Below are 26,988 nucleotides of genomic sequence, written 5' to 3'. Positions count from 1 at the left end.
AGATTATTTAAATAACAAAAGAAAATATGCTTAAGAGAGCTTAAGAGAGCTCTCAATGTTGTAAGAAACATGGAATTTACCTGCAGCATAGACAAAGGTAAATTTTTCTTTTTATCAGTCCACCTTTTAAGATGTACCCAAAGATGAACCTACATCTTCCAAAGCTACATCTCACTGCGTAATGAATGATCATCCCCCTGTGTTTCAGACTCTGTGTTTTTCAAGCACAAAAGTACAAACCAGCTACCTCATCTGGTCTGTTCATGGTTTTCCCCATTATGTAAACAAACTAACACCAAATATGCAAATTACCTCATGCTGTTATCACTCAAATTCTAAGCTCAGGATGAAGTTGTCACATCTTGCAATAATTAGTAAGCATGAAAAGAAGATAATAGGCTGCATTTCAAATTCAAATAAATCAACTTACAAGCAATTCTAAGCATTATGAAATTACAGTAATTAAATGGTTGACACACACTTCCACATGGCCAAGAACTCAGAAAGAATGAAACTTTACAATATATTTAATTTCCCCTTTTTCCATATATTTCTCTTCATCTATTTACTTACACGATGATTTTAAAGAGGTTTTGGTTTAGACAGCGTTAGCTGCATCTAGGAAAAAAACGAACACAAAACCAAGAGCCTGCAAGTGTTTGTCAGCAAGACAGAGTAAATGTTAATAATAATTAATATATTTAAGATCTACCCTTCTGAATTAAAATATAGAGAAAAAGAGGAAAGTAGCCATAATTCAGGGACAGACTGCAGCCTTTAGTGGCCTAGCAAATATTTTTAAAGAATTTAAAATATTCAGTGTTATATTTTGTTTTCTTAAATAGGAATTAATTCAGCCTGAAACCACCAACTACTCATTTAAAATACTCATTTTTGAGATGTAACCTTGTCTAAAATAACTAATAAATGACATGTATTAAAATGTGAAAGGCCTGTTGCAAGTAATCATTAAGTACAACAGAATATTGAACAAAGGAGCTTTCAAAGAAGACTAAGTTTATATCAGTAATGAAATAGGCCAAACAGTAAATGCTTTTACTGAGGAAAACTGCATATTTTCTAAGGAAGTAAGAACTACCCACATAACTTAAATAAGAATAAAATAAGAGACTGGAGATGCATATAACTAAATTTACAAGTTATTTCCATGGAACGGAAATAAATTATGAAGTGATAAACTATAAATACTGCTCCTTTCTTATCTCTATCACCACAGCAATTTAAACACTCAGAAACTTAAAGAGGAATTTGATTCTTGCAATTAATCCCAGCTGGTTTATTTTATATATACAATACCAAGCCACTAACTGCATGGATGCATGAGTAGTACCTTGATGTAGAACTGACTAGGAGACATAACAAAATAAGTATTCTGCTAAAAATGTTACAGGTTTTTTTTCCGTATTTATAGTATATACTATCAATATTTCAGTATTCCATGAATATGTGTCTGAAGTACTACTAACTTCTGTATAACATTTATTTTCAAAAGTGGAGTAATTCTTTTGAAACGTCACAGTTAACAACAAAGTGAAATTATAGAGAAAATTAGGTAAAATGTATTTTTTTGTTTAGATAATGTGCCATACAAAAGGTAAAATGGGATTGGAAATTAACAGTAAGTTTTCCAGCCACTTACCACCACCTCCTAAACTATCTGTGGAAAATGTAGATTTTTCTAGAAGGGGAACAAAATAAACGCTAAAAAGTTCTGATAAATCCGCTTGGTTGGCTCAGATATGAAGACTGTCACATCTCTAAGAACGAATTTTTTTCAGATTTTTACTACAGCTTCTGGAAACCATGAAGTTTTTAGGTCTTCTCACTTTGAGGTAAATGGGACAGCTTTGATCAACTTCAAACGCAAGTATAAGAACAACTCACTACAGGGAAAAAAACATTACAAAACAGTTTAATAGTTCTCAACTTCAACACAGTCATAGGACTTTGGAATTTGGAAAGTGCAGTAAATATTCCTATATTGGGGGGGGAGCATGGAATAATAATAGTAATTAAGAAAAGACTTTAGCATGGGGTTGAAGGTCAAAGCTTATAAGGTTATAAAGGTCCTTTTTCTGAGCTTAGCAGGAAAGATTGGCCCTGTACAGAATGTATACACAACTTCCCGGAAGGAATTTCCATAGTCTTCCCTTTCCATGTCAGCTTGGAAATTATGGGAGATATTTGAATTTGTCATCCAAGAACTGCCTGCCCACAGCTGACAAATTTGTCCTAATATAAGTAAACAGAAAGCTCCCTCATAGGGTTTAGATTAAAAAAAAAAAAAACCCACACACCACTGAGAAGGTGCTGTGTATAGATCTAAGAGGAAGACTGCTGTGATAAATTAAAGTGGAGATGGAAAGAAGCTACATAAAGTGATTACAGCACACACTGTAGCTCCTTTTTGAGGGAGGAACAGGAAGATAAGGAACAGCTCTAGGCAACTCCAAAGAGATAACTCAAAATTCCTGCAAGAAGAGATTTAAGTATGAGAGGCAAGGCAAGAAAATGTAGAGGGTTTTTTTGTTTTGTTTAAAAGAAGGTTGTACAAAAAAATCATTAAAACATGGAAGATAGGAATATTGTCTTACTATTTTAAAAAGTAGACAGTGTAAGAGTACGGTTGCCCCCAAAAAAGTGTTTTGTTTTTCAAGTCCTTAGCAGATACATTCAGCTTACCAACAGACAGAAACCACCTAAACGTGTGGGAGGAGCTGATTTTAGGGGGGCTTTTTTTTCTTTTTAATAAAGCAGCATGATCTCCAACACAGTGGTTCCACCTCATTACCAAATGCGAGTAATCATTAGTATTCCATCAAGAATTGCAATAATAATAAAAGCCCACAGACAAGAGGGAAGAAGATATAACGGCTGCCCAGACTGCTAAAAGGACAAATTGAACAATCAACTCAGAAATGTAGCTAAAACTTCACATACAGTGATTTCCCATTGCCTGTGATACCTGAATCGTCCTGCTTGTTATTTTACAACTTTGTGCTTTCCTCTCTGTGTACGAGGTCCAAATAAGTAAACATTGTAATATAGGGATAAAAAGCAAAACTGATCTTACATAAAGTGTGGTCAAATGGACACAGTAAACAGAGGGAATATATTTTAACCTAGTCTTCATGCATCACTTTTTACAGTCCATGGAGGTTTTCAAGCTTAGAAAAATCATTCTTCAACTAACACCATTATAAGTTTCAAAGTTTTCTATGGCTTATGATAGTCTATTCCTCTGCTACTTTTCTCTTAAATAGTAATAATACTTCCTGGTAAGCATACTTGATCGCATTTTTGCAGTCTGCTACTCAAACAGAAAGCAGGGCACAAATCTTCTATTTACTTTTTGTTGCTGTTGTAGTTTCAAAAGAAAACCAGATTTTTAAGAGATTTTGCAAATATTTCTTTATGACAATCAAAAATACAGGAAACATTGTATCTTGTACAAGGTCCATCTCTTTAACACAAGTATCTCATGACAAGTTAAACAACTGAGGAAGGATCAACTATTAGGTTATCATCACAAACTCCTACAATTATAAGCATATACAAAACACAAAAGCCTCTTGCTTGAAGACTTGGAAAACACTGTCATAGTCTTCTGCTCAGAAAAGCATGGCATGTCAGCCAGAGAAATAAGAGGAGAGAATCATGTGTTGTAGGAAGCAATATTATGACTCAACAGGAAGTTGCTACAATGTTTCTGGAGACAAAAACTATAGATATTATCACTTGTAATTATAAAAAGATTTCAGCAACTCTTAGAATAGTAGAAGAACAAAATTTAACATACTATCCACATTCTACTTTAGCTAATTTTACTCCTCCCTACAGTGTCAATTGAGTAAGATGTAGGATGATTCACTCCCTGTATAAACAATGTATTAGGCATAAAGCAATTAAAACCAGCTTCAGTCTACCTCAAAAGCTAGAAGATATGTCGGAAGAGCTAGAAAATTACTTTAGTACTTATAAAGGGTTAAGTTATAATATCCTGTAGCAAAACCAGGATTAATTTCTGGAAAGTGAAAATATATATTAGGAAGGAAATGAAAATAAACATTTAAGTATGATCCAGAAGCTTCTGAACTCTGGAAACATGAAGACAGCACCACTTGATGAACCACAAACTGAGAATCAATATGCATAAAATGCGATACAATATCTTCATTATTTAAAAAAAAATGTATTTTCTTCATCAGTGACTAGCACACACTGAAGATATTAATAAGGTCAGAATTTAATGAAGCTACTATTACCACATTTTTCTATAACTTAGTTTGACTACAGCAGAAATCAAGCACAGACAAAACCAATTATTCTGACAGAACCTAAGTGCTCAGACTCTTACAACTGCTACAAAAGCAGCTGAAAGCTTTATTTTCTGCAAAGCTCTTGAAAAACTGCACCTATAAAGCTGCAAACGTTACAAGTTTTCTCAGAGGAAAAATAAACCTCAAAAGCACTCACTCTCTCTCCTCTCTGCAATTAGCAATTTCAGCAAACTTCGTAAGATGCTGACTACATTTATTTTATGGGAACCTAATTACAAAAGCTTGTAACACAAGAATCTGAAGTCTGTACAGTCAAATCAAAGGCAGGAAACACCAAAACTAAAGAACATGCAAAGAACTGCTTGTGAAACTCACACGCCTGAATTCTGTTTACTGCCTCACAGTAATGTTATACCACCTTTCCCCAATGGATAGGTAAAGATATTTTCTAAACAGAGTGCAAGACAAGAAAATCTTTAACAAACAAGCAAAGCAAATAAGCAGATTTGTGTATTTCTAAAGGACAGAGTTCTTCAGTGTGTGTTCACTGACAATGATCTTTCTCAAGTTCACAGCAGTTTCATTTACTATTTTCAACATGAGTGGTCCTAGAGTAAACTGTGCTAGAAGTACTTTAAGCATGATGTCACCTGGGTGGTTTCTGAAAAGGATTAGAAAATTTAATATTTAAACAGATGGCAGCCAGGGTGCACTACAGGTCTTAATATTGCTAAGCATAGTTAAATCTTTGTCTGCAACAGTGAGAAATAATTACTGTGGATGGGCCAGAAAAATCAAGCTTTTTGTGGCTTACACAAAACTCGGGAAAGATTTCACAATCAGAATAATCAGTTAATTCTACTAGCTCATTAAGAATATAATTCAATTCATTCACTGCAAGTGAGACTGACTATTCAAAAACTTCTTTTTTCTGGGATGTTATTTTACATCGGTTCTTAAGAAGGTAGAAGTTCTGTATACATAGCTGATCATGGGTCTGGAACAGTTTATTTATTTGAAATAGGACTGAAAACCTGATGCAGTATGTTTCTATTTCCTGCCTCACTTTGATGATAACACTAGAAATCCATTATGCCAGTGGAATCTCCTCGAAGTTGCAACACTGTAGTATTGTAGTATAAGCACTTAGAACCCTTATAAATTATTTTGTTAATTCACGTAAATGTAACATTCTTACCAGTAAATCAAAGTCTTTATTCTGTATCTAAGTCTACTAAATTACAATCTCAATATTCTGCCCAATTCCTAATACAACTATGACACATAAAAAAATGTGGTTATTTCTCCTCAGCAGTATCAACTGAAACCAGACTCACACTTTCCACAGAAGCATTGCATACATCTAATCATCCATACCATATTCCTTTGCCTTTTTCCTCATTCATTTATTGCTATAGGATCATCTATATTGCTATGACATACCTCTAGCATCAGTATATGCATCTGTATGTTCATCTGTATGACTCCAGAACTGAACACAGAATTCAAGATACAGATGTACCTTGAATTTGTTCAACAGAAGGACCGTTTTCTGGTTTTGCTGTGTTCCAGTCCTAAGTTCCTAACATTCTGTAAAATGACATATCACCTGAACATTTTACGATTCCAGTCTTTCATACTTCTCACAAAGGAGGCACAAAGTCCCAGTAAGAATCATGCTTCACATGCTACCAACTGTTAGAATGCAGCAATTTTTGCAATCCTTACTACCATTTTACATATAAAAATAAGCCATGGTCTCCTACGAATCTGGAACAGCAAGACAACAAGCAAAAGTAACTAAACCAGAAAGAGCAAGGAAGAACAGCAGCTACAGAAGATTGCTCTTCACTCATAAGAAAAACATTACAACGAAATACACACGATCATTAATTGATTTATGTGAACGTCTGTCTCTATTGGTCACAATGTCCACTATCTTCCCTCCTTGCATTAGCCTTCTGTTCAGCATATGGAAACCAAATTACTGATATCCTAATACAGATTAATTCTGCAGCCAACTATCAACTTTTCTTTCCAAACATTAAATCCCACCTAGTTTCATAATATCCGTCAGGTAAGCCATGCTGAGGTTCTACTGATATTCTTCCAAATTTAGTCTTCCTCCATGATTTTAGGTTCCTTTAGGATTATTTACTTATTATCAGGTCTACTATTGAAACCAATATAAACCTATGCCTTCAGCTGGTCCTAACTGGTCAATCTCAAAATCTTCTGGGAGACAGACGAGGTTAATTTTAAATTGATAAGAAATTGAATCTATTTGCTCTTTTGTCCTTATGTTTATAAAGAAAATGATACAAACACCTAATCATGGTTTATGAATGTAAATCCTTATGCCCTTGGGTGCTGTACAAAACCTACTCAAGCAGAAGAGACACAAAAGTTTATTACTATTCAGCAGAGAAACTTACAAAACTCTATTTAATCCATTACTTGTTCAGATGCATAAAGACAAAATAAAACAAAAGCTGAGAATGTAGAAGACAGTCCACGTACATAATTATCAAAAGCAGTTAGTAAAAAGAGGAGCTGAGAAGCAGACACCCCCATGCATCAAGTACATTCCAAAAAATTGAGGGAAGAAAGATGCCTGATCTTGCATCCAGAAAGGGCTGAAAACCCTAGTGAGGTTTTACCACTATCACTCTCCCCCAAAGGTGTGATGATTTGTACTGCTACTAACTTGTACCACTACTAACCATGTAGTCATAGTAATTCCAACCACCACAAGACACAGGAACAGACATTTTCTTGTAAAAACTAGAAAAATTATTAAGATGTATTTACTAGCAATCATAATTTTAAAATGAGAAAGTCAGCCACGGATAGGAGACTGCAAAATCTGCGTATGTATAGATATTCAAAATTTAACCAGATCAGTGATCTCATTTAACTTTTAAGTTAGCTCTGACGTAAGCAGAGAGGTGGACTGCAGCCTTTCTATATACATAAAAGGGACATATAAGAAAGATGGAGAGAGACTTTCTATCAGGGCCTGTAATGACAGGACCATAGTTTTAAACTGAGAAAGAGTAGGTTTAGATTGGATATTAAGAAAAAAAAATTTTACTGTGAGGGTGGTGAGGCACTGGAACAGGTTGCCAGAGAAGCTGTGGATGCCCCGTCATTGGAAGTGTTTGAGATCAAATGGATGGGGCTTTGAGCAACCTGGCCTAGTGAAAGGTGTCCCTGCCCATAGCAGGGGGGGTTAGGCTAGATGATCTTTAAAGCTCCCTTTCAACCCAAACCATGTGATGACTCTATGACTGTATGACCTCCAGAGGTGACGTACAACCTAGTTATCTGATGGTCCTCTTAGCAAGCTTTTGAATCACTTCTCTCTCTGGAATACAGTGAATAAAGTGTAGGTAATTCAACTTTAAAATACAATTGAGCTCATTGTTGCTTTAATATGCATTTTCTTATCTCAGAGAGTAAAAAAAGTACTCAAAAGTTAAGACTGCAACTTAAATGCAAAATAAGCAAAGTATACACCTTGTGTTAACATTACCATTTCTTGACTCAGAGTACTCCCATTGTAACTAATTGAAAATGAAACTTTTGTGGTATAAATTTGTGCATTTGCAAGGAAACATTTGAGGATTAAATTACTGTCTTATGCAGTGCTGACAGCAAAAAAAAATGTTATTACCAGGAGGAATCAAACTGTAGGTTCTTCTTTAAACAGTAAATTAATTCCAGCTTCCAGCAGAGAACATGATTGCTTGAGCCACCTGAACGTACTCCCAACTAGCTTGATGACATCAGGTCAATCACAACAGGCAGTCAAGGCCAGAGAATATACCTGGCCAGTTCCCAGGCCACAACTGCACTTGTTGTTGACTGGCAAATGCCATAGCCACTGGGTCCCAGGGTTGTTTTGTTTTTTTTTTTTTATCTTCACAAATTATAAGGATTACTGTGAAGTTACTATGATGCACAGTAAGCAGCTGCAGCACACTGCCAGTTACTTCAGCAGCCCTAGGAAAGTAGAGCTTCATTTTCTAAGGGCTACTTTAGATGTTTTTAAAGAGAAAACACCTACTAGATTTCAACGTTCCATATGACTACCAACCACTACAGGGAGACAGGAAAAAAAAGAAAACCTGCCAGCAATTTCAGAGTTTGAGTACTCCAATCATGAGAAAGAAACATAACCAATAGAGTACTTGCCACTCACTAAGATGACTTTGACACCAGGAAGTCAAATGAGCCATAGACAAATGCACCCTACACTTAACTAAAACATACTAGTGCAAGATAAAAATCTTACAAGTTATATAAACAGAGGAAGATTGAGCATCTGTACAGTATCTGAAGACTGTTATATTGAAAGGATAATGACTTCATAACAACCTATGACCAGAACTCAAATGCCTGCTCCACCAAGCCTTCCTGAATTATGTATAATTTTTGTCTCCCTTACTTATTTCTAAAATGGAGATAAAAGTGCTTCGCTACCCCATGATAATTATGAGAATAATTACATTAGAAACAGGAAGACTGGAATACTAAAAGTGAGTCTTAAACAAAAGTATTTAAGTGTATATACTTTTAATTTTACTACCAAAAGAGAAAGATTAATTTCACATGTAGTTTTTCCCATCTGTAAAATGGTCCCTTTCCAGTCATCACTGATACTTTAAACCATAGAGAGCACCCCTGCACTGTTTTCTTCAAAAAAGCAAGATTATGGCTATCTGAAATTGGCAAATTAAAGACAAAAAAACAACTGAGATTTTTAGTTAGGCCACTTAAATCCTTTCATAATCAACTAATATCCATTTAATTCAGTTCTGAAATAACAGAAAAAAAAGCTTTCAATGATAAACTATCTTTCAGTTCAAGGATTAAATGAATAAAAAATGCTGTGTTATATTCTTACTATGCCAAGCAGTCCTTCAGCAAAAATAAGTCAAAGACTTTATATCCCTGTTATTCTTAATTAACAATTAGGTATCAATACCTCCTTTAAACAGCTTGCAGAAAAAAATTTCAACACACCCACCCCCCCGCCTTCAACTTATATACTTCCAGCCACAAAAACATGGTTATGCTTAATGTTAAGACAATGAACAAAACATACACAATACATTTAAATAAGAACATAAGAGCAGAGAGGAAAGCCACAAACATATGTAGGTTTGTTTATACTCGAAGACAAGGAGCCCTAAAATGTTTCATTCTGAGAGACAACTACTATGTATAAAGCCACCTAATTCCTTCTAAGTGCAAGGATACAGGAGACTGGCAATGCCCTCCTTCCATCCTGTACCACGTTAACATTGTACAGCTTTTAATCTTTCATACAAAATTAATAGATTCCACTTAGAATATTAGGAAGTAGTAGCAGGCTGACCAGGTATACAATCTACCTTTCCAGATTAAATGTCTATTGTATTTTTCCCCGTAATTATGTGAGACTCAATCCTGACATCCAAGTCATCCGCAGTCCCACATCCCTACGCAATGGAGAAGATGTGGTTTATATGGAGCCTCTAACGAGGAGCACTAAATTCAGTATGTGTAAATTTATAGCTTTGAGCTTTCGTTATAAAGTAACAGCACACAACACTTTACTAAACTAAAAATCTCATCAAGCTCATGACACAATATGTACACGTGTATATATACGTGTACATATATGTAATATGTATTCATGTATATAGAGCACATGGTCCCAGCTACAGCAAATTAAACAGTCCATGAAGCAACAATCAGCTTGGATGTGACATGAGGAACAGGTCTTAAACAACAGAAGGTGAAGATGTTTCATCAACTGCACATAAACCTCTCCTATGTACACTGTCAAAGGGAGATAGCATAACAATAGGGTTCTGTCCCTAAAACACATGAAAAGCAGCTTGCATACAGTAACTTCTAAAAGAAATTAACTGTATGTAGTTAAAAAACCCAACCACCTGCTAGAACATCACTTTAGGATGCAAAATAACTAATTTCTAAGTAAAAGTATACATGTAATGTTTCAGTACTGCAAGTAAGAGCCAGCAAATAAGCCACAGGAGAAGGATGCAATTCAGATGACAGATCTGGAGACACATGGAACACCTACAGTCATACAACAATACACACAGTTGATAGAGGCCAACATGACAAATTTCAGACAGAATTTTGCAGCACCAGCCAGATCCACCTAGAATGCATATAGCCAGAGATGCATTTAACACTTAGGCGAAGAATGCACGGCCACACTACGACCGTATTCATGAGGCTCAAGGGGGAAAAGCACAGGCTCCGAGGATCTCAGCTGAAGCAAAACGCAGATTTTTGTATAGCTTACACCGCTTTGAAGAGGCACGAAAAGCCACCTCCTACTCTCCCTACAACGGAAGAAGAGCTGCTGGACGCCCGTCTTCTCTCACCCTCAGCAACAGGGCACTGACATCTGACCGACCCCACCTGCCTCCTCCTTTTCTCCATCCCCGCCTGCACCTTCCCCCGTTCCCAGACGCCCGTGGCTAGAGAGCTGCGGCCTCGCCTCCCTGCCTCCTCGTGTCCGTCCCCCCCCCCCCAACCCGTCGGTAGCACAGGGGGTGCAGCCGCCCCTGCACGACAAGGCGGAGGGGCCGTGCCGGGGTGCAGCGGGGCTGCAGCCGCCTCCCCGCGGCCGCGCCCCGCGAGGTGGCGGTTGATTTAGGAGGGGAGCGGCGCTGAGGAGAACCCCCTCCCCCGCCCGCGCCGGGCTCGCTCAGGCCTCCCACCCTTGTCCCCACCGGGGTCCGGGCTCGTCAGCCCCCGGCAGCCGAGCGCTCACCAGGCAGCGGGAGGGGAGGCGGCAGACCTTAGTCCGGGTCTTCCGCGAGGCTGGGGCAAGCAGAAAGTCCCCGCCGGGAGCCGCGTCCTTTCCTGCGGCAGCGGCGGCTTGTCAAAGAGAAAACATGACGCGGGCGGGGAGGGGGAGGGAGGCGGCGAGATCTCGCGGGGCTACCGCGCGGGTCTCGCGAGGCGACGACCGCTCCCCGCCTCCGCGCGCAGGGCCGCGAGCCGCCGCCGGCCGCGGGAAAGCGGAGCGCGTGGCCGCCCGCTCCGCGCCTCCTCCGCGCGTGCTGGCCTGCAGGCGGCTCGACGCGGGGCGCGCAGCGGCGCGGGCGGTGCAGCCACCGCGGCACAGCCGTCACCCGGGGAGGCTGCGGTACTGGCCCCGGGGCGCGGCCGACAGCCTAGCTCCGCGGGAGAGAGGGCACAGCCGGGGCCTCCGGCCGGGCAGGAAGGCTTCCCCGGGCGAGGGGCGGCCGCAGACTGTCCTCTCCTTGGCTCGGCAAGTTACAGAGCAACCCCCGAAGAGAGGGACTGTGGGCAGGGACGGGGAGCACGCCACCTCGCCCCAGTGAGGCCTGCAGCAGCCTAGGCAGAAGGACAGGGCAGCACCGTTGGCTGCCTGGCACGCCTGTGGTTGCAAGTATGCACGCAGCACCAAGGCAGCAGGGCTGCGTGTCAGGCGCCTGTTGCTGAGCCTACAGGAGCTTGGTGAAGCGAAGAGGCTCATGACAGGGCCATGAAGGGCTCTGGAGCAAAAGCCATGGAGAAACGGAGAAACCAAGAAACAAACCAGTGGTAGACAGAGACTAAAACCCATTGCACAGAGCAGAGCTGGAGCAGGCACAGCATGTGCAGCAGGGATGGCATTTCCTCACTTCCATAGGGAGTGAAAACATTACCAAAATGGTTATTTGTTTTCTTAAGGTGTGAGGAATAGTAGGCAACTGGTCTTGCATAAAAGCAATCTCAAAAACATCTAATTTAGATGAGGATACTGATCCAGTAGATGTATCAGTAAGTGAAAGGAAGAGAAATGTATGCTGTATGCAGGGATAGACTGCAGGAAAGGCAAAACAGGTCACACCAGTGGACAAGTGCGAGTGTATTAAAAAAGAAAGCTTTGGCTTAAAATGATCAGGATAACAGTAAAATGAACAAGATAACAACAACAACAGGTAAGAGTGTCACTGGGGATTGAAATTCTGGGTCTAAGATAGGAAAAGTATACTTTCAAGACTGAATTACAGGCTAAGATGGTGGCAGCAACAATGACATGCCAAGTAAGATCACTGAGGCCACACTGGCAAGAAACAAAACAATGAGAAATTTCAGTTATACCCACGTTGACTGGTTATAGTCCATATAATGGTAGGGATATTGTGGCTGAATTAGTATACATTGTTAATGACTTTCATCAAATAAAGAGGAAAACTGACAAGAGAAGCAAGAGAAAAACTTCTGTGCAAGGGGCAATCGCTACATGAGCCTAAGGTAGGAATATAACGGAAGTTTACCAAAGACGGGTGACATGAAATAGGCAAATAGGGAACAACTGTTTACTGTCTCTTCCAATAGAAGAGCAAGAGGATAACAAGTGGAATTAGAAGATGTCAACTAGAACAAGCAAAAGAGCAATTATTTCTTCATACACACATAATTAAGCTGTAGGACACTTTGCTGCAGGACACTGTAGCAAAAGTTTACCTGTACTCAAAAAGGGACTGGAGAAAGACAAGAAAGAAAAAAAAAATGCATCACAGATTACTGAAGACATCTCCTCTCGTTGAAAAATACCCTGACCTGCATCTTCCCTAGGCATCTGCTGATAGCTGTCGTCAGAGTACCGATGGACCAGTGTTCCCATTCTTACGTCCCTGTCCTACAGCCCATCTTTACTGCATCTCTCCTCAGTATAAGCCCCCCTTGTAGCCCAAAGCACATATCCTTCATAGTTTATTCTGAGGTGTAAAGTGGTTCGGGGATTTACTAAGGGTAGAGCTCAGTTCCCTGGAGAGGCTGTTGCGCTTCACAACACAAGTTCCAACCAAAATAAGATCAAATGCCACTGGCAGCCTTGGGAGGCAGATCCCAGATATTCAGGACTCTTTCTTCTGTCCCCCTAAAAAGCCACTCATGGATTTGTAATTCTTTGCAGCAAAATAAAACCCCAATGCCTTGCTTTGAAAATAGTCTTTGACCCAACCCAGCTAAAAAACACAGACCAAAAAAAGGTCTCTGTTAGCAATTTACCCATGTAGTATCCACACAAAACAATCATCAAGACAACCCTTTTTTGTTCAAGAAGTCTTAAGGTTTTTAGTTTTGTACCTCTAAGCTGCACTGGTTAATCTTTTGTCTAAAGCCATAGTCAAACTCTGCTGTGAATCAGCAATTTCTTGGTTGATGAAACCACTTGTGCAAACAAACATCACCCAAAATGGGGTAAATTATAAAAACATTTTAAAGCACTCTAAGTATTTAAAATCTGCTAGCTAAAGGATGCTGTGTAAGAAATAAAAATTTCAACAGATGTATCAAAATACATTCAATTCAGAGGTGTCCAGCAGATCTGCCATTCCACAGAACAGAAAGCAGAATAAACAGACACACTAAGCAGTACTCTTCAACATGCTAACATGCCCCACACCCACATACTTATGTTAACCGCAACATGAAGGCAAACCTTATCATTAGCTGCAGGTTTTTATGGCTTGCAGGCTCCACCAGCAACCACGTGCTGTACAATTCTCAAGGAATTCCTTTGGTTTGCAAACATTTCATGTTTTTAAGTTACACACACTTAGATATTAAGTTCATAAAGCTGCAAGGGTTTCTTGTTTTGTTTGTCAAGTCTTGACACAGCCCATCAATCACCTTGCAATACTGAGAGTCTAGGACTTTCACCTTGCAATTTGGCTCTATGCGGGTGTATCTGTCTGTTTCCACAGATTGATCTCAGAATCTAAGTTACACTGGAGACATTATGCAGCCACTCTCCAGACTAGGACCCGAGATGCCAAGAACATAAGAAGAATCAAGGAAGCAAATTAATAGTAGTGTTCTAAATTAAAAATCTTCCTATCATTTTATAATATATATCTTTTTTAAACATACATGATGACTATAATATAGAGTGTTATAATCAAAGTACCTAATTCTCTCAGACACCTTGAAAATCTTTGCCATGTACTTTCCGATCACTGATGTTGCAAAACAGCATGCTGCCAACTAAAGGTGGAGGTAAGAGGGGCAACAAAAAAAAGGAAAAATCCAGTTAGGCATACCCAACCTTCATAAGGTTTTCAGCCCACAGAGTGCTGCCAATGTCCCAAAGGACCACTGCAATTTTTCTTTTTGAATTCTCATGTGAAGCTTGTTTATTAGGTAGCAACCGTTAATATTTGATGTTAACCGGCAATCTTTGATAAGTCTTGAACAACATCTAGAAGTCAAGTGACTTCCCCAGTTTCTCTGGGAGTCCAGGAGGGCTCTTTTAGAGCTGGAGCCCCCCCACTCACTGGGGGCTACACTGCCTGCACTTAACAGCCAGCTGGCACTCAGGACCTCCCTGACTCAAAGAAAACACAGGATGGCAAGTGATGCAGCATGAGGAGGCCTATTCCATCTCCCTGTACTAAGCAGGCAAGTATTGTCAAAATTCCTGAGAACCTAAATGAAGCCAACAGCATCCTACTCTACAGCAGTACCAGTAGGTCTAAAAATAAGGATATAAATAAGGGGAACAAGATCTACATTTGCTCTGACATCGCCTATGGCTGTCACTAGAAATCAGCCGCTTCATTTGAGAGTCAAACTATCATTAAATGAAAGCATAGCACTTCCATCCTTTGGAAATTGCAGAGGCTCCTGAAACTCTTTTGTGCACCCTGAGGACACATCAGAGGAAAGATCAGCCCTCCAACCATCTGCAGCCATGTATTAACAGGGTGAAAATAATGAAGAAAAAAAAAATCTTGCGAAGAGTTTTATGGGAGAAACCCAGACACGGGCCAGGAAAACCTGAGTCACAGCTTCTCAGTGGGCAACACCATTCATCCTCTCCCCCTCCTTCACAGCAAGCATAAGCAGAAGTCTTCAAAACCTACACATTTCTAGAGTCCAGCAGGTGATGACCCTGACTGCAGTATATTCATGCTCAATTTCCATTTCCAAGACAGCCTCCATCTTAGCTTCAAAGCATAGAGAGAGGCCAGGAGAAAGCCCATACAGTGACATATGTTTCAAGGGAAAGGAGGCTGTAGATACTACTTCCATTAGCTCGGTGCTCCCACCTCTTTTTTTAAAGCAGAAATAATCCCTCCTGATGACTGCAGATCTCTCAAGTCCCACCACCCCGGCTTTCCTGCTTCCCAGCTTCACTTGGACTAAGGCAGATTTCCTCTAGCCTTCAGCTCTACAAGACCTGTTTTACATCAATGATTTCAGATTATTTTATATGAGTTGCTGCATTATTTATTAGTTTTAAATTTATTGTTATGTAATCCCATCAAATGTACTTTTAATCTTAGCAATTATGAGAAAGGTATGATAATGAAAGAACAATGCACACTTTAACATCAAGTCTTTATTTTTCTAAACCTGTTAGTAATTATCCTTTATTTTTAGTAACCACATTTAACACTCTATCCTTTTCTGATCCAGACATTATACGACCAATTCCACTGTCACTATTTTTGTAAGATCTTTTTTGTAATGCAGTGCCTAGGACAGGACCCAACATTCAGCATTATACTATGCTATTTGTCTAGGGCTTGTTCTTAACCACTTCTCCACAATGCAGGATAATTTTGGATCATTGCAGAAAATTTGATTTATATATCAAATATCTCAGTTAACCATGTTTTTCATTTACTAGCAGTTTTTCTTCCAGCAAACATTGCTAACATTGGCATGCCTTGCTGTTGTCATGGCAATGAAAAGAGTCTATATGTTTTTGGATGCAACTCAAATAATTTTATACAGAAATGGGACAACAATCAGAATAATGGACATTGGATGTTTCTGTGCCACCAGTTAATAAATGGTCAACGGGGAAAAAAAGCAAGAGCCCAAACCAGCAACAAAGGACACTGAACATAAGCTCCTTCATTGGATACAAGACATCAGATTGCTACTTGTGACCCCATCTTGCAATTAGGGCTGTGTGTGTACAGCTTTGTCACTCTCGAGCATTCTTAAAATCACAATGATCTGCCTGTGCAGTTATTTAACTAGACCAGGACCTGGATTTGCCCAAACAAATGCTGCTCTTCATGTTCAGAAATACTTGAGTCCTGTATTGTATACTCATCCCAATAAAGGAAGGTCTTGAAACAATCATTTCTCTGTGAGGGTTCATTCAAAGGCAAGGCACTTCTGGCCAATGAGTTCACAATTTACAAGAGGCAAAAGAACACAAAAAATATTTTAGAGAGGCCAGTTTGCCAATTGAAAGATGAGGAAAGGAGCTTGTGTCAGTCACTGATCAGGTGTGGAAGAAGCAGTTGCAAACACTAAAGAAAACGACTAAAGCCAGCCTACACCAATCTATGAAGTGTCTGGAAAAGTTGATTGCTAGGCTAAAAATACTAGTCGCCTATGTCTTCTATATGTTACTCATCACAACACTAGCTCTTTTGCTGTGGATCCAAAGTATACGAGGATAGCTGTCATTAGAACATTTTGCCTGTGCAGGGATGCCAAATGTGGAGGCACTGAAATATATGTATCTGTGTCAGTCACTAATTTCATCTTCTGACTCATGTTCTGGAGTGACAGTTCTTCTGCATGGCACTTCCTGTTCATAGCAAGCTGAGCCATACTGTTATTTATTAGAAAGCAATCTAAAGCCACATCCCCACGGCCAGCTGGCTCTTACCCCAGTACAAATCATCACTGCCACATAATCAGCACTTTCAGAGCTCAGGACTGCAGGTGGCTGTGTCGCTTTTCTTCTACTGTCGGATCCCAACACACTGTGAAATGCAGAGTAGGAACCAGTTGAAGGAACCTCAAATTTAAGATCTGATTCAATCCATCACCATCTCTCATTTTCTTTAGCTAGTTGGTAACTTTTTCAAACTATTACAAGCCAGTCTGGGTATAAAAGTGTTCTGCACCTCAGAAATACCCTTGGCCAGGCCAGAACAGGAAACATGCCAGAGAACAAATGGGAAAAACACATGGGAAAGGGAAGGTTTGCACTGGAAGATAAAGAATGGGAATATTAAGGGGAAAATAAAAGGATTATACATGAACAACTAAGTAATATTAAAATTCATACAGAAGTCTAATTCCAAACTAATCTACGCATGAGTACAAAATGTTTGGAGCCTGTATAGCAAGAAGGTTATTAGAACTTCAAAAGTAATTCACATTAGCTCAATATGATAGCATCCAGTGCATGACCAATATGCAGTTTAAATATTGTGTCATAATAATAATTATATGCATAAAGATACTAGAAAGAGTTAAACAATAAATGCCCAATGGTGAAAGTACCATTCATAGGATTGCTACTCCCCAGCTGTACTCTTACCAATTGTTCACAATACCTAGGCTCTTATAAGTGAGTTTTGATCCTCTGCTTTCTTTTAGGAACCACTGTTGCACAATCCTGCAGTTGTCCCCAATTCGTATCCCTTCAGCAATATAGCTAGGAAAACTACTTGTCACAATAGCTTCCTCCCCCTGAAGTCTCTCCTACTCAGTGAGCAAGGAAAACCAAGACCTCTGGATGGAAACATGGAAAAGAGACAATGCAGAGCAATAACATCACCTTTGTGCTTACTACTGGAGCACACAGATGCAAACAGACTGAGGCTAGTTGTCCTTTTGCATTTAAAGCAGAGAGGTTATCCAGCTGTCATGGCCCTGGAGCAACAGAAGCAAACAGACTGGTTAGTCTTGGCAGGACATAGGGGGATGTACTGGAGGACTGCCAAATATAGTACGCAAGAGATGTGCACCTGTACACATTAACTTAATGCACAGTAAACTCATAGCTGTTCCAAAAAGGAGTAGCCACAGTATTTCACAAGTTAATATTTACGAAGAGTTGCATCATATGAAACTGGACTGAGTAGCAAAATAACAATTGAACTGTTTCTAGCAAGCACTAGTGTTCTTCAAGGAGTAATTTTACTTCAAGGAAATTCTAGAGGTGAAAAATTTAAAGTATAAAGATTAAAATTAAAGTTTATGCAGTTATAAGCACAGCACGGATGCAGTCTCCATTTTCATAAGGAAAAAAATACTTAATTAGTTTATCTAGAGGGTTTCAGTTAAGCAGAAAGCTTCCACTTTTTTTTCATTGAGGCCATCTGACCTTGAATAAGTCCCCTTCTCATTTATTCCTCCCTGAAATAGGTGTAATGCCACTAGATACATAACTTACATTCAAAGTACTCTAATCTTTTTGCACAAATGCAAAATATGACTATACTTTACCATAATTGTTCCATGCAAGATCCTATGCATGATTTCTTTCAGCAAGAGGCATTTAGTTTTGTAAATCAGAATATAGCATTAATTTTATAAAAGTCATTAATAAATATTAAGCCTAGGAAAGAAGCACTTTATAGCTGTGATTGTTTTATTATTCTTTGCAGGATATAGATGCATAAAAATGGTAAAGCTACCATCAAAATCAACAACACTCAAACACCACGGCACCACATGAAGCCTGAAGGCCTGAAACATATTGTAAAACATCTTGTCTGTACAGCATATTCTAATGCATTGTTTAGCATTCATAAAAATACTGACTTCTTCCATTTTCTCATCATTCCTCAGATAAAAAAGATTTTTCCCTTTTTTGGGAAAGAAATCCCCTCTATTTTCCTCCCAGAATTCCTCTTTCTGAACTTGAGCTACAAAAGCAAGCAGTTTTTCTCTGAGTTTATTATCTCTTCTAACTCTGACAGCTATGTCACTTCCTTCCTCATGCTCCATTCCACCAATTCACGAAGTCATTTTTTTTTCCTCTTTTCTTATTAGTTATTCCCCCAGTCCCCTGACTTTTTTTTTTTTGTGACTTTTGTTTGGCTTCTGTCAGTTCATTGATATTTTTCTAGTCTTTAACTGGAAGTGAATATTGTAACTGTTGTCTGAAAGCTATACAATGAGGAATTATCCTTCTGCTTTCATGAATCAATGACTACTCTGTAGGGCTAAAAGCAGTTTTTCTCTTTCCATTGTTTTCATGTTTCCTCTCATTCCATTTGTTCTTGCATTCCATTTTTCTCCAGCAAGCACCACAACACAAATAATACCCTCCTGCACCTTTCACTTTGAGATCTCGAAATATTTTTCAAAAGGAATCATCTTTCCCTTAGAAGGGGAAAACACAAGGTATAAATAGAATAATTATCCCATCCCAGTATGTCTAGCATAGGTTGTGTTCCAGCTCACCATGTTACCTGATATTCTACTTTTACAAGAAACCCCCTGCTTATACTGGTCTTTTTAGAAACAAACTGGTAAAGTTCAAGCCTTTGCTTTTTTCTGTCCCACACAGCTTAGCTTCTTGGGCTGCTACCACTACATCACTGCTACTGGGGAAGGAAAGTGCCCACTCACAAGAGAGACATGGAAATATAAAGGTCACTTTCAAAATGAATACTGGAAAGAAATCTTTCACAAGGAGCACTATCATCATCCTCATTTCAGAGAGGTAAAAAATGAAGCCTAAGACAGATAAAGCAACTTTTCCAAGGCTATTCTGGAGTTTCAGGGTATAACTCAGAGCAGAGCCAGGAATACAGCTCCACTGCCCAATACTAGGGTTTAACCCAGAAGCCCCGAGGTCCTGCCCAAAGGCATCTGGATTTGTATGCGCCATGAAGTCCTGGACTTGACAGACACAATCACAGAGCAACCAACAGACATTTCGTCTTTGCCGTAGCTAATTCAGCCCTAAATCATTCAGAAAAGACATGGTGAAACAATATTGTGATATACTGTGAAAAACTAATAAACACTTCAGCCAATTATCAAGTTAGTAAAGGACCAATATGGCTGTGCTGATTCGGGGGTAATCTTGTCTGTCCCAACCTACTTATGCTGGTAAATGACTAGGATTGATGCCATTGGCATCAATAGAGGCACATATTTCCATCTTCAGTTCTTGCACTATTGGTTAAAGGCACATGGCTCTCTTTTATAACTGCACTTACTAACAACACCTCCCAAATAACCCCCACCAAAATGACACCTGGCCCTAGAATCAGATAGGCAACAATTTGAAGTCAAGACAAGCCTTAGCATGCACAACTTGAAGATATTAGTTCACTTTTTTACATATTAAAGGAAAAAAACTCTGGTTTTCTGGAACCAGTCACATAGCTACCTGCAGCTATATCTAATTTGTCCTGAATCATGTGAATTAAAAAATTAACTCAAGGCTGAATAATCATCCAGCTGAGAAAAATGTTCAGAAATTTAGCTGGGAACCTGTTTATTGCTTCTCAAAAATGAGCTGAGGTAGGGTTTTGGGGGGTGGGGGGTAAAGTTCAGTGTTTCTGGTCTTCTGTGTGTTACGGATGTACAGCAAATGCACATCTGGGTGGTTCGTAATAATGGGTTTGGGAGAGGAAAAGCCAAGGGGACAATTTTCTGTGGATGTGCCTTGGAAAAGAAGAACGTGTACTATGAAAGACATATTCTGTCCACTTAGCTGGGGATGATAAATTGCAATATCTGCTCTTGATGGGTAGTACTTCTTGAAGTATATGACCAGAGAACAGAAGTGTTCTGCCAGGCTACGAGAGGAATAAGCAGCAAGCAGGAAGAGGCAAGAACTGAGTCAATGCACTGTAGCAAACTCCTGCAAACAGGCTACTTGATGTCTAAGACATTTTTTCCCATTTTTCTAGAAGTAAAAAAGCCAATAAAATCCTATCATAAACATTTTTAAGTAGGGATAGCAAGAAAATGGTGAAACATTATTCTTTCTTTAATTGTATCTTCTCTTGTAAGAAGAAGTGTTTGGTTATACATTCAGGATTTGGTATCATCAGTACCCATGCCCAAATGCTGTGCTACAGGGCAAACACATGCAGCTGGCTACACTCCATTTGATCCTCCTCCTCACGACTCCTTCAGCATTCAGCTGATTAGAGAACAGGTTTTTCTCACTGTTATTTTTAATTCCCTCAAGCTGCCTATTCTTCCTCCTTGCCAAACAGCAGGAGTATTCAGCTTCTGAAAGGCCCTGCATAGCTTCTGGATGGGATCACAGAGAATCATAGAATGGTTTGGGTTGGAAGGGACCTCAAAGATCATCTAGTTACAAACCCCCTGCCACAGGCAGGGACACCCTCCACTAGACCACATTGCCCAAAGCCCCGTCCAGCCTGGCCTGGAACACTTCCAGGGAGGGGGCCTCCACAAGCTCTCTGGGCAACCTGTTCCAGTACCTCACCACTCTCACAGTAAAGAATTTCTTTCCAACATCTAATCTAAATCGACCCTCCTTCAGCTTAAACCCATTACCCCTTGTCCTGTCACTACACTCCCTGATAAACAGTCCCTCTGCAGCTTTCCTGTAGGCCCCCTTCAGGTACTGGAAGGTCACAATTGGATCTCCCCGGAGCCACCTTTTCTCCAGGCTGAACAATCCCAACTCTCTCACAGCCTGTCCTCATAGGAGAGGTGCTCCAGCCCTCTGATCAGGGATGCAGGCCCTGAAGGTGAGAGCGAGGCAAGGTGTACAGCACAGCACCCAGCCACAGGCACCAGAGCAGTCCGGCCAGGCCATGCAGCAGGCAGTGAGTGGGCAGGCCAGAAGGCCCAGCCATCCCACACAGGGATAGTTCTGAAAGGAGCATTTTTTGAGTGAGCTTAGAAATTCACTAGGTCAGTTATCTTTTCCAGCTGAAGCACTCAGTAAGTTCACACAGTCTGCTATCACATGCAGAGTATATCAGATTGATGTACAATTAGATACCTGGTGTGCCAGGCTTTGAAGCGAGGCAGAGGCTTTAAGATCCTTTTTGGTCATGCTCTCACATTCATATTTCAGAGTAAGGTTATACAGTGTTGACTACTTGGATCAAAGTCCAAGCTACAGAATAAAACATCCTAATAAGACAAGTTTCAGCATGGTGACATGGGAATGACAGTAGACATCCCTTTTCTGTTCCTATGGGTTGCCAGAGAAATAAATATTCCTATTATATTAGAAGGTACCAACCAGGAACATGCCCCAGGACAGCAGATGAGCCCACACCCACTACCACCACCTACAGCTCCCTAAACTTTGCTCCCCCTGCTATGCAATACAGTGACCCTTCCCCACCTCTCCCAGTCTCTCCTCAGTGTCATTCCCCTGCTTCCCTCATCCACAACCCCTTCTCCCCTTTTTAAGTACATTGTCCAATTTCCTCTCATCTGCATCAACATCTGAACCAGCCCATCTGCACTGCAAGGCCAGCCAGCCTGTAAATACACTTTATTCCAGTTGGCCCCTGCTCAGTATACACAATATGATCGGTCTGGCAGCCACTACCTTTCACTGGTGGGGGGGACATCTGTTGTTCAGGCCCAGCACGGAGGAAGTCTAGTGGAACGCTGCGTGATCCAGCTGCTTGAAAATGCAACATGTCCCAATTTAATGCTAGTTAATGTTAGCCTCGAGCAGAGGAGAGGCTCCAGCATCAACTGAGCACAACAGAGAAGACGGGGGAAGCACAGGAATGAGTTAGCTTGGTATTTTATGTTGTCTGCAACATTTTCAATGCCTGAATTATAACCTGCCCACCATTATTCACAAGCCTTCTGTAGGATGTATAACTGTACAGAACAGAGGACCACTCCCAGAAGTGCCCTTAGCTACATCTTCTATGCAACAGGTGTCTTAAGAAACATACAGCAAGGACCAAAGGAATTTAAATCAAAACTGATGTCGCCCTTTCATGCAGCAGTTGAATAAAACAATACAAATCTAATATTATTGCTCACATGATGCCAGAAGAATGATTTTTTTTAAAGTTCATGATTGAAAATAATTTTTAAAAAAGTAATCATTTACCTTGGTCACAGTTTGGAAGAGATGCAACAATCATGATCCAACTAAACCGAAAGCAGCAAGGCAGTTAAAGCAATATGGACAACACTTTCAATCATGCTCGCACACTTCACATAAGGGTGTCCGCCTTGAAACAAAAGCTGAAATGCTACCGTGAAAACTAGGAAGCAGTATAGTAGTACTGGAAGATAATTCAGAAGTGATAGCTTTCCTGCAAAACTGCTGCTGCAAATATTTGGGACATACGATTGAGAATGCTGTCACCAAGGAAGAAAATGCTGCTCAGACTATTCTTCTTACAATACTACTACTGCTAGATGTGAGGAGCACCATCACTGCAGACAGGGCTGCACCCTAACAAATCACAAGCCTACAGCCGCTGTCTCACAACAATTCCTATCTATGACTTTAAAGCATTAACAGAAAGGGAGAATGTAACTTGAAAGCCATGGTAGCCAAAAGAAACATTCCCTGATCTTGCCTCCTGATTTCAAAGGACCAAGGTATAAAGAGGAAACACATAACACACAATACTGTAATCAATTTTTATAAATACACCAGCATGAATAGCAAAATAAATAGTTATCAGCTATGCCATGCTTGTCTAAAAGCAGAAATATAGGCACGGTGACCTGGGCAAAGAGAAGGCTCCCTGATATAATACCTACTTCAACCCAGGAGTATTATCTGATTATTGTTTTCCATTATTGGTAAGTCTTGGGGCAGAAACACTGTGACACAGTATGGACTGCTAGCAATGCTCTCTGCCAGGACGTGCCCTTGCACTCACCCAGTCCTCTGGTTTATTTTATGGTCCCATCCCCTACTAGGGAATTACTGGGATGAAGCTATGCCAGACTTAAGCACTGGAGAACAGATTAGGCCACCATGCACATGGAACAGGGAGGCGATAAGGCAAAACACCGGTAAAATAACAGGGAAGGCAGAAGGGATGGTACCTGCCTGTCCATCTTTCCAGGCACCAGCGTGGGACATTTGAGGCTTCAAACCAGTGCTGATTCCATTCCTGGCTGCTTTAACATGCCCCAGGATCAACATCCATGCCTAAATTGAGGCAAGACAGACAGAAAGTCTACAGCAATGGAAAAAGCACAGGCAGGGGCTCTTCCCTTGAAGCAGGCTGCTGAGAAGGATTTTCAGGCTTTGCAAAGAAGTCCAGGGATGCTTAGATCTAAATGGAAAGACAGAGCAGCATAGGTCAAAGACCTTTTAGAAGAGCATCTGGAATAGATGCATGATCCCATCCTTCAAAGAGTTCAAAGTCAGGCTTTTAATTCAATTCTAAATGTTCTTCTCTATCTGAAAATAATGGGGTTTACAGCACAAGGAATCAGGCTGGGCTGCACAATAGTTTCACATACAAACATGACATGGGGGGAGCACGACTACAGGACAATATAGGACAGGAAACAAAAGACAGACAATGCATCCCATTGAAGCAGCAGGGCACATCTCAGGCATGCCGAAAGCAATTACTGAAATGGGAAACTGGCCAGCCTACTACAGCCAACAGCAATCCTTACAAAATAGCTACAGGGCATCTGGACTGCAGCTTTACATTGTTTCAAAGATGGGGCACCTCCAAACACAATGTCACTTAATATTTTAGAATACTGAAACACAGAACAAAAATAACACCTAGCAAATAACAGCAGCTTCCCATAGCAGTGAGGTCTGTATCTTGGCTACAAAGTGATTGGATGCTTAACTTCTCCTGAAGTTACAGTTCAGTAAGAAGATAAGAAGATTTTAAGCCTATATTTCAAAATAAGCATGAATGCAAGTCTTTTTCATGAATGTCAGTGATTTTTCTGAGCAATAACTCCAAGGTGACAGAAAAAAGTCAAGTTGATCAGCTTCTTGCTAATCCTTAAGAGGGTATTTCACACCATTATGAAAGCTGTCCCTGACTAGAAGCTCAGATATCATGGTTACAGTCACAGTATGAGATACTATAACAAGTCTGCTAGGTTCTTTTATGTTTTAATTAGCTAAGACATTGGAAGACCAGACAAACTGTTATTATGTTATGTCTCTGCTCCACTGATCTTTAGCATTTGGATCAAAAGAGATCTTAACTACCATTTTGTAGCTGTACACATGCTCTGTCTGAAGTAACTGCTCTTAAAATCACAATCCTATTTACATTTTCACTGAACAAAAATCAAGAGTTAATGGTGTGTCACTTCCAAGGTACTTAAGAACTAGCGTGTGGTTGGGTGCAACCACACATCTGGCATGATCATGTAGTGCCTAAGAAGAGTTGCAGTAACAGACTATTTCAACAGAGCACATGAAAGTTCCAGTAGTCATTAGAAAGAAAAATTGCTAAGTAGAGAAAATCTTTACTTCATGCAGTTAGAACAATACTAAGACATTAACATGACCTTTTGGCTGGCAATAGTTGTGCATAGCTATTAAGTACAGGATAAGTCTATTGTACATAAACATTATGGAAGCTTGATGAAAAATCAGCTGCATAAAAATTTCTTTGAAAAGTATATAATATTTTGTAGCTTTTCATAATTTTCTAGTTTTTGCAAATTTGAGGTTTTCATGAATTTTTTTTAAGAAAACTTTTATATAATCTTTTGTTCTTTGGTTCTCCAAGGAGTTGATAAGCAAAGCTGCTACAAACACAAAAAATTGTATAAAAGGCCAGAGGGGGGAAAGCTGTTTGAAAGAGCATTTAAACATTCTTAGTTTTCCTTTGTTACCAAATAAAACATCAGAAGTTGATATTAAATGAACATCAATGTTGATTCAATATGGGAAACTGGCTTTTCAACCAGCTTTCTAAGCTTCCCATAAGAACACTGAAAGTTCATTTTGCTCCATTTCAAAACAGATTTTCCATTTCTTCTGGTAAGTTTTACTCTATATTCTGAAGAATTAGACCAAGTTGAAAACATGCCTTGTCCAGAGACCATGCAGAAGCATGAATCCAATGTCACGCATGAGAAACAGGTAATTTAACATTCACTGTAACAAAAGGAGCATGTGTGTATACACGGTATGAGACTCCTAATTGCTCCTAGTCTTATTTTCACTATTTTTTTTCCTTCTGAGCAATTCACAAAATTTGATGCCCCAGCAGATAAGAGGCTTGAAGTTTTCGAAAAGTTTCTTCTAATGTTAGCGACCACTGCAGTACAAATTATTTTAAGAATTCAGAAACAAACGTCCCCAACAAAAACCTTCTTAACCGGACACCCTGAAGAAATTAGAACTTATTTATGATATGCATGGCAAATTCAATCCAACAAAAATAACAAAACTAAAGATTTGCTAATTGCTTTATCAGTCTTAAATTCAAGCGCTGAGATTCAATAGGGAAAGCAACTCTTACAATCCACTACCAGGTCTTAGTACAGCTATAATATGTAGCATGATAAGTGTTGCCATGTGAGATATATTTACCTGAATTGGTACCATCTGTATTACTCATCATTAGCAGTGGAGTGAAATGGAATCAGGTTGATTTACAGTCATTTAGGGCCATGCATTCTATCAGCTTTCCAGGAAAGCCTCACTAAGCTCATTTCATGCTCAAGTAGAAGACACAAAGATATTAGACTACCTGTTTTGGAGGTGCTTTCTGGTCCCATATAACACAACTTTTTCTTGAGGAAAGTTTGTTTCTGCAGCCTCAGAGGAGAGTTTTTCACTGATTCTTCCACTAGGGAGTGGAAGAGAATGTAATTCTTATCACAGCAGTTCCCTAATATCTGGGTGCAGCATTCTCTGCACTTGCAGAGTCAGGAACATAGCCCAAACTCATAGCTCCAATGTCAGCAAAAACACTATCAAGGACAGGTCAGTTGTTTTCCTTTC

General features: G+C 39.8%; 1 protein-coding gene across 15 annotated transcripts in view; it reads right to left on the bottom strand.

Annotated features, from left to right (window-relative positions):
- Nucleotides 1-26,988, bottom strand: part of HERC1 (HECT and RLD domain containing E3 ubiquitin protein ligase family member 1) — a 125,341-nt gene that overhangs the window by 92,404 nt on the left and 5,949 nt on the right. For 13 of the 15 annotated variants that reach the window (XR_008578610.1, XR_008578609.1, XR_008578611.1 and 10 more), the window contains exon 1: nt 11,101-11,236. The exons of the other annotated variants lie outside the window; for them this stretch is intronic. The gene's annotated coding sequence lies outside the window, so the exon portion shown is untranslated. Of the gene's footprint in view, nt 1-11,100; nt 11,237-26,988 lie in introns of those variants that run through there. 15 annotated transcript variants of the gene reach the window in all.

The sequence above is a fragment of the Grus americana genome, chromosome 10 (assembly GCF_028858705.1).
Source record: "Grus americana isolate bGruAme1 chromosome 10, bGruAme1.mat, whole genome shotgun sequence".
In the NCBI taxonomy this organism is placed as follows: Eukaryota; Metazoa; Chordata; class Aves; order Gruiformes; family Gruidae; genus Grus; species Grus americana.
This window is presented reverse-complemented; position numbering and strand designations above follow the sequence as displayed.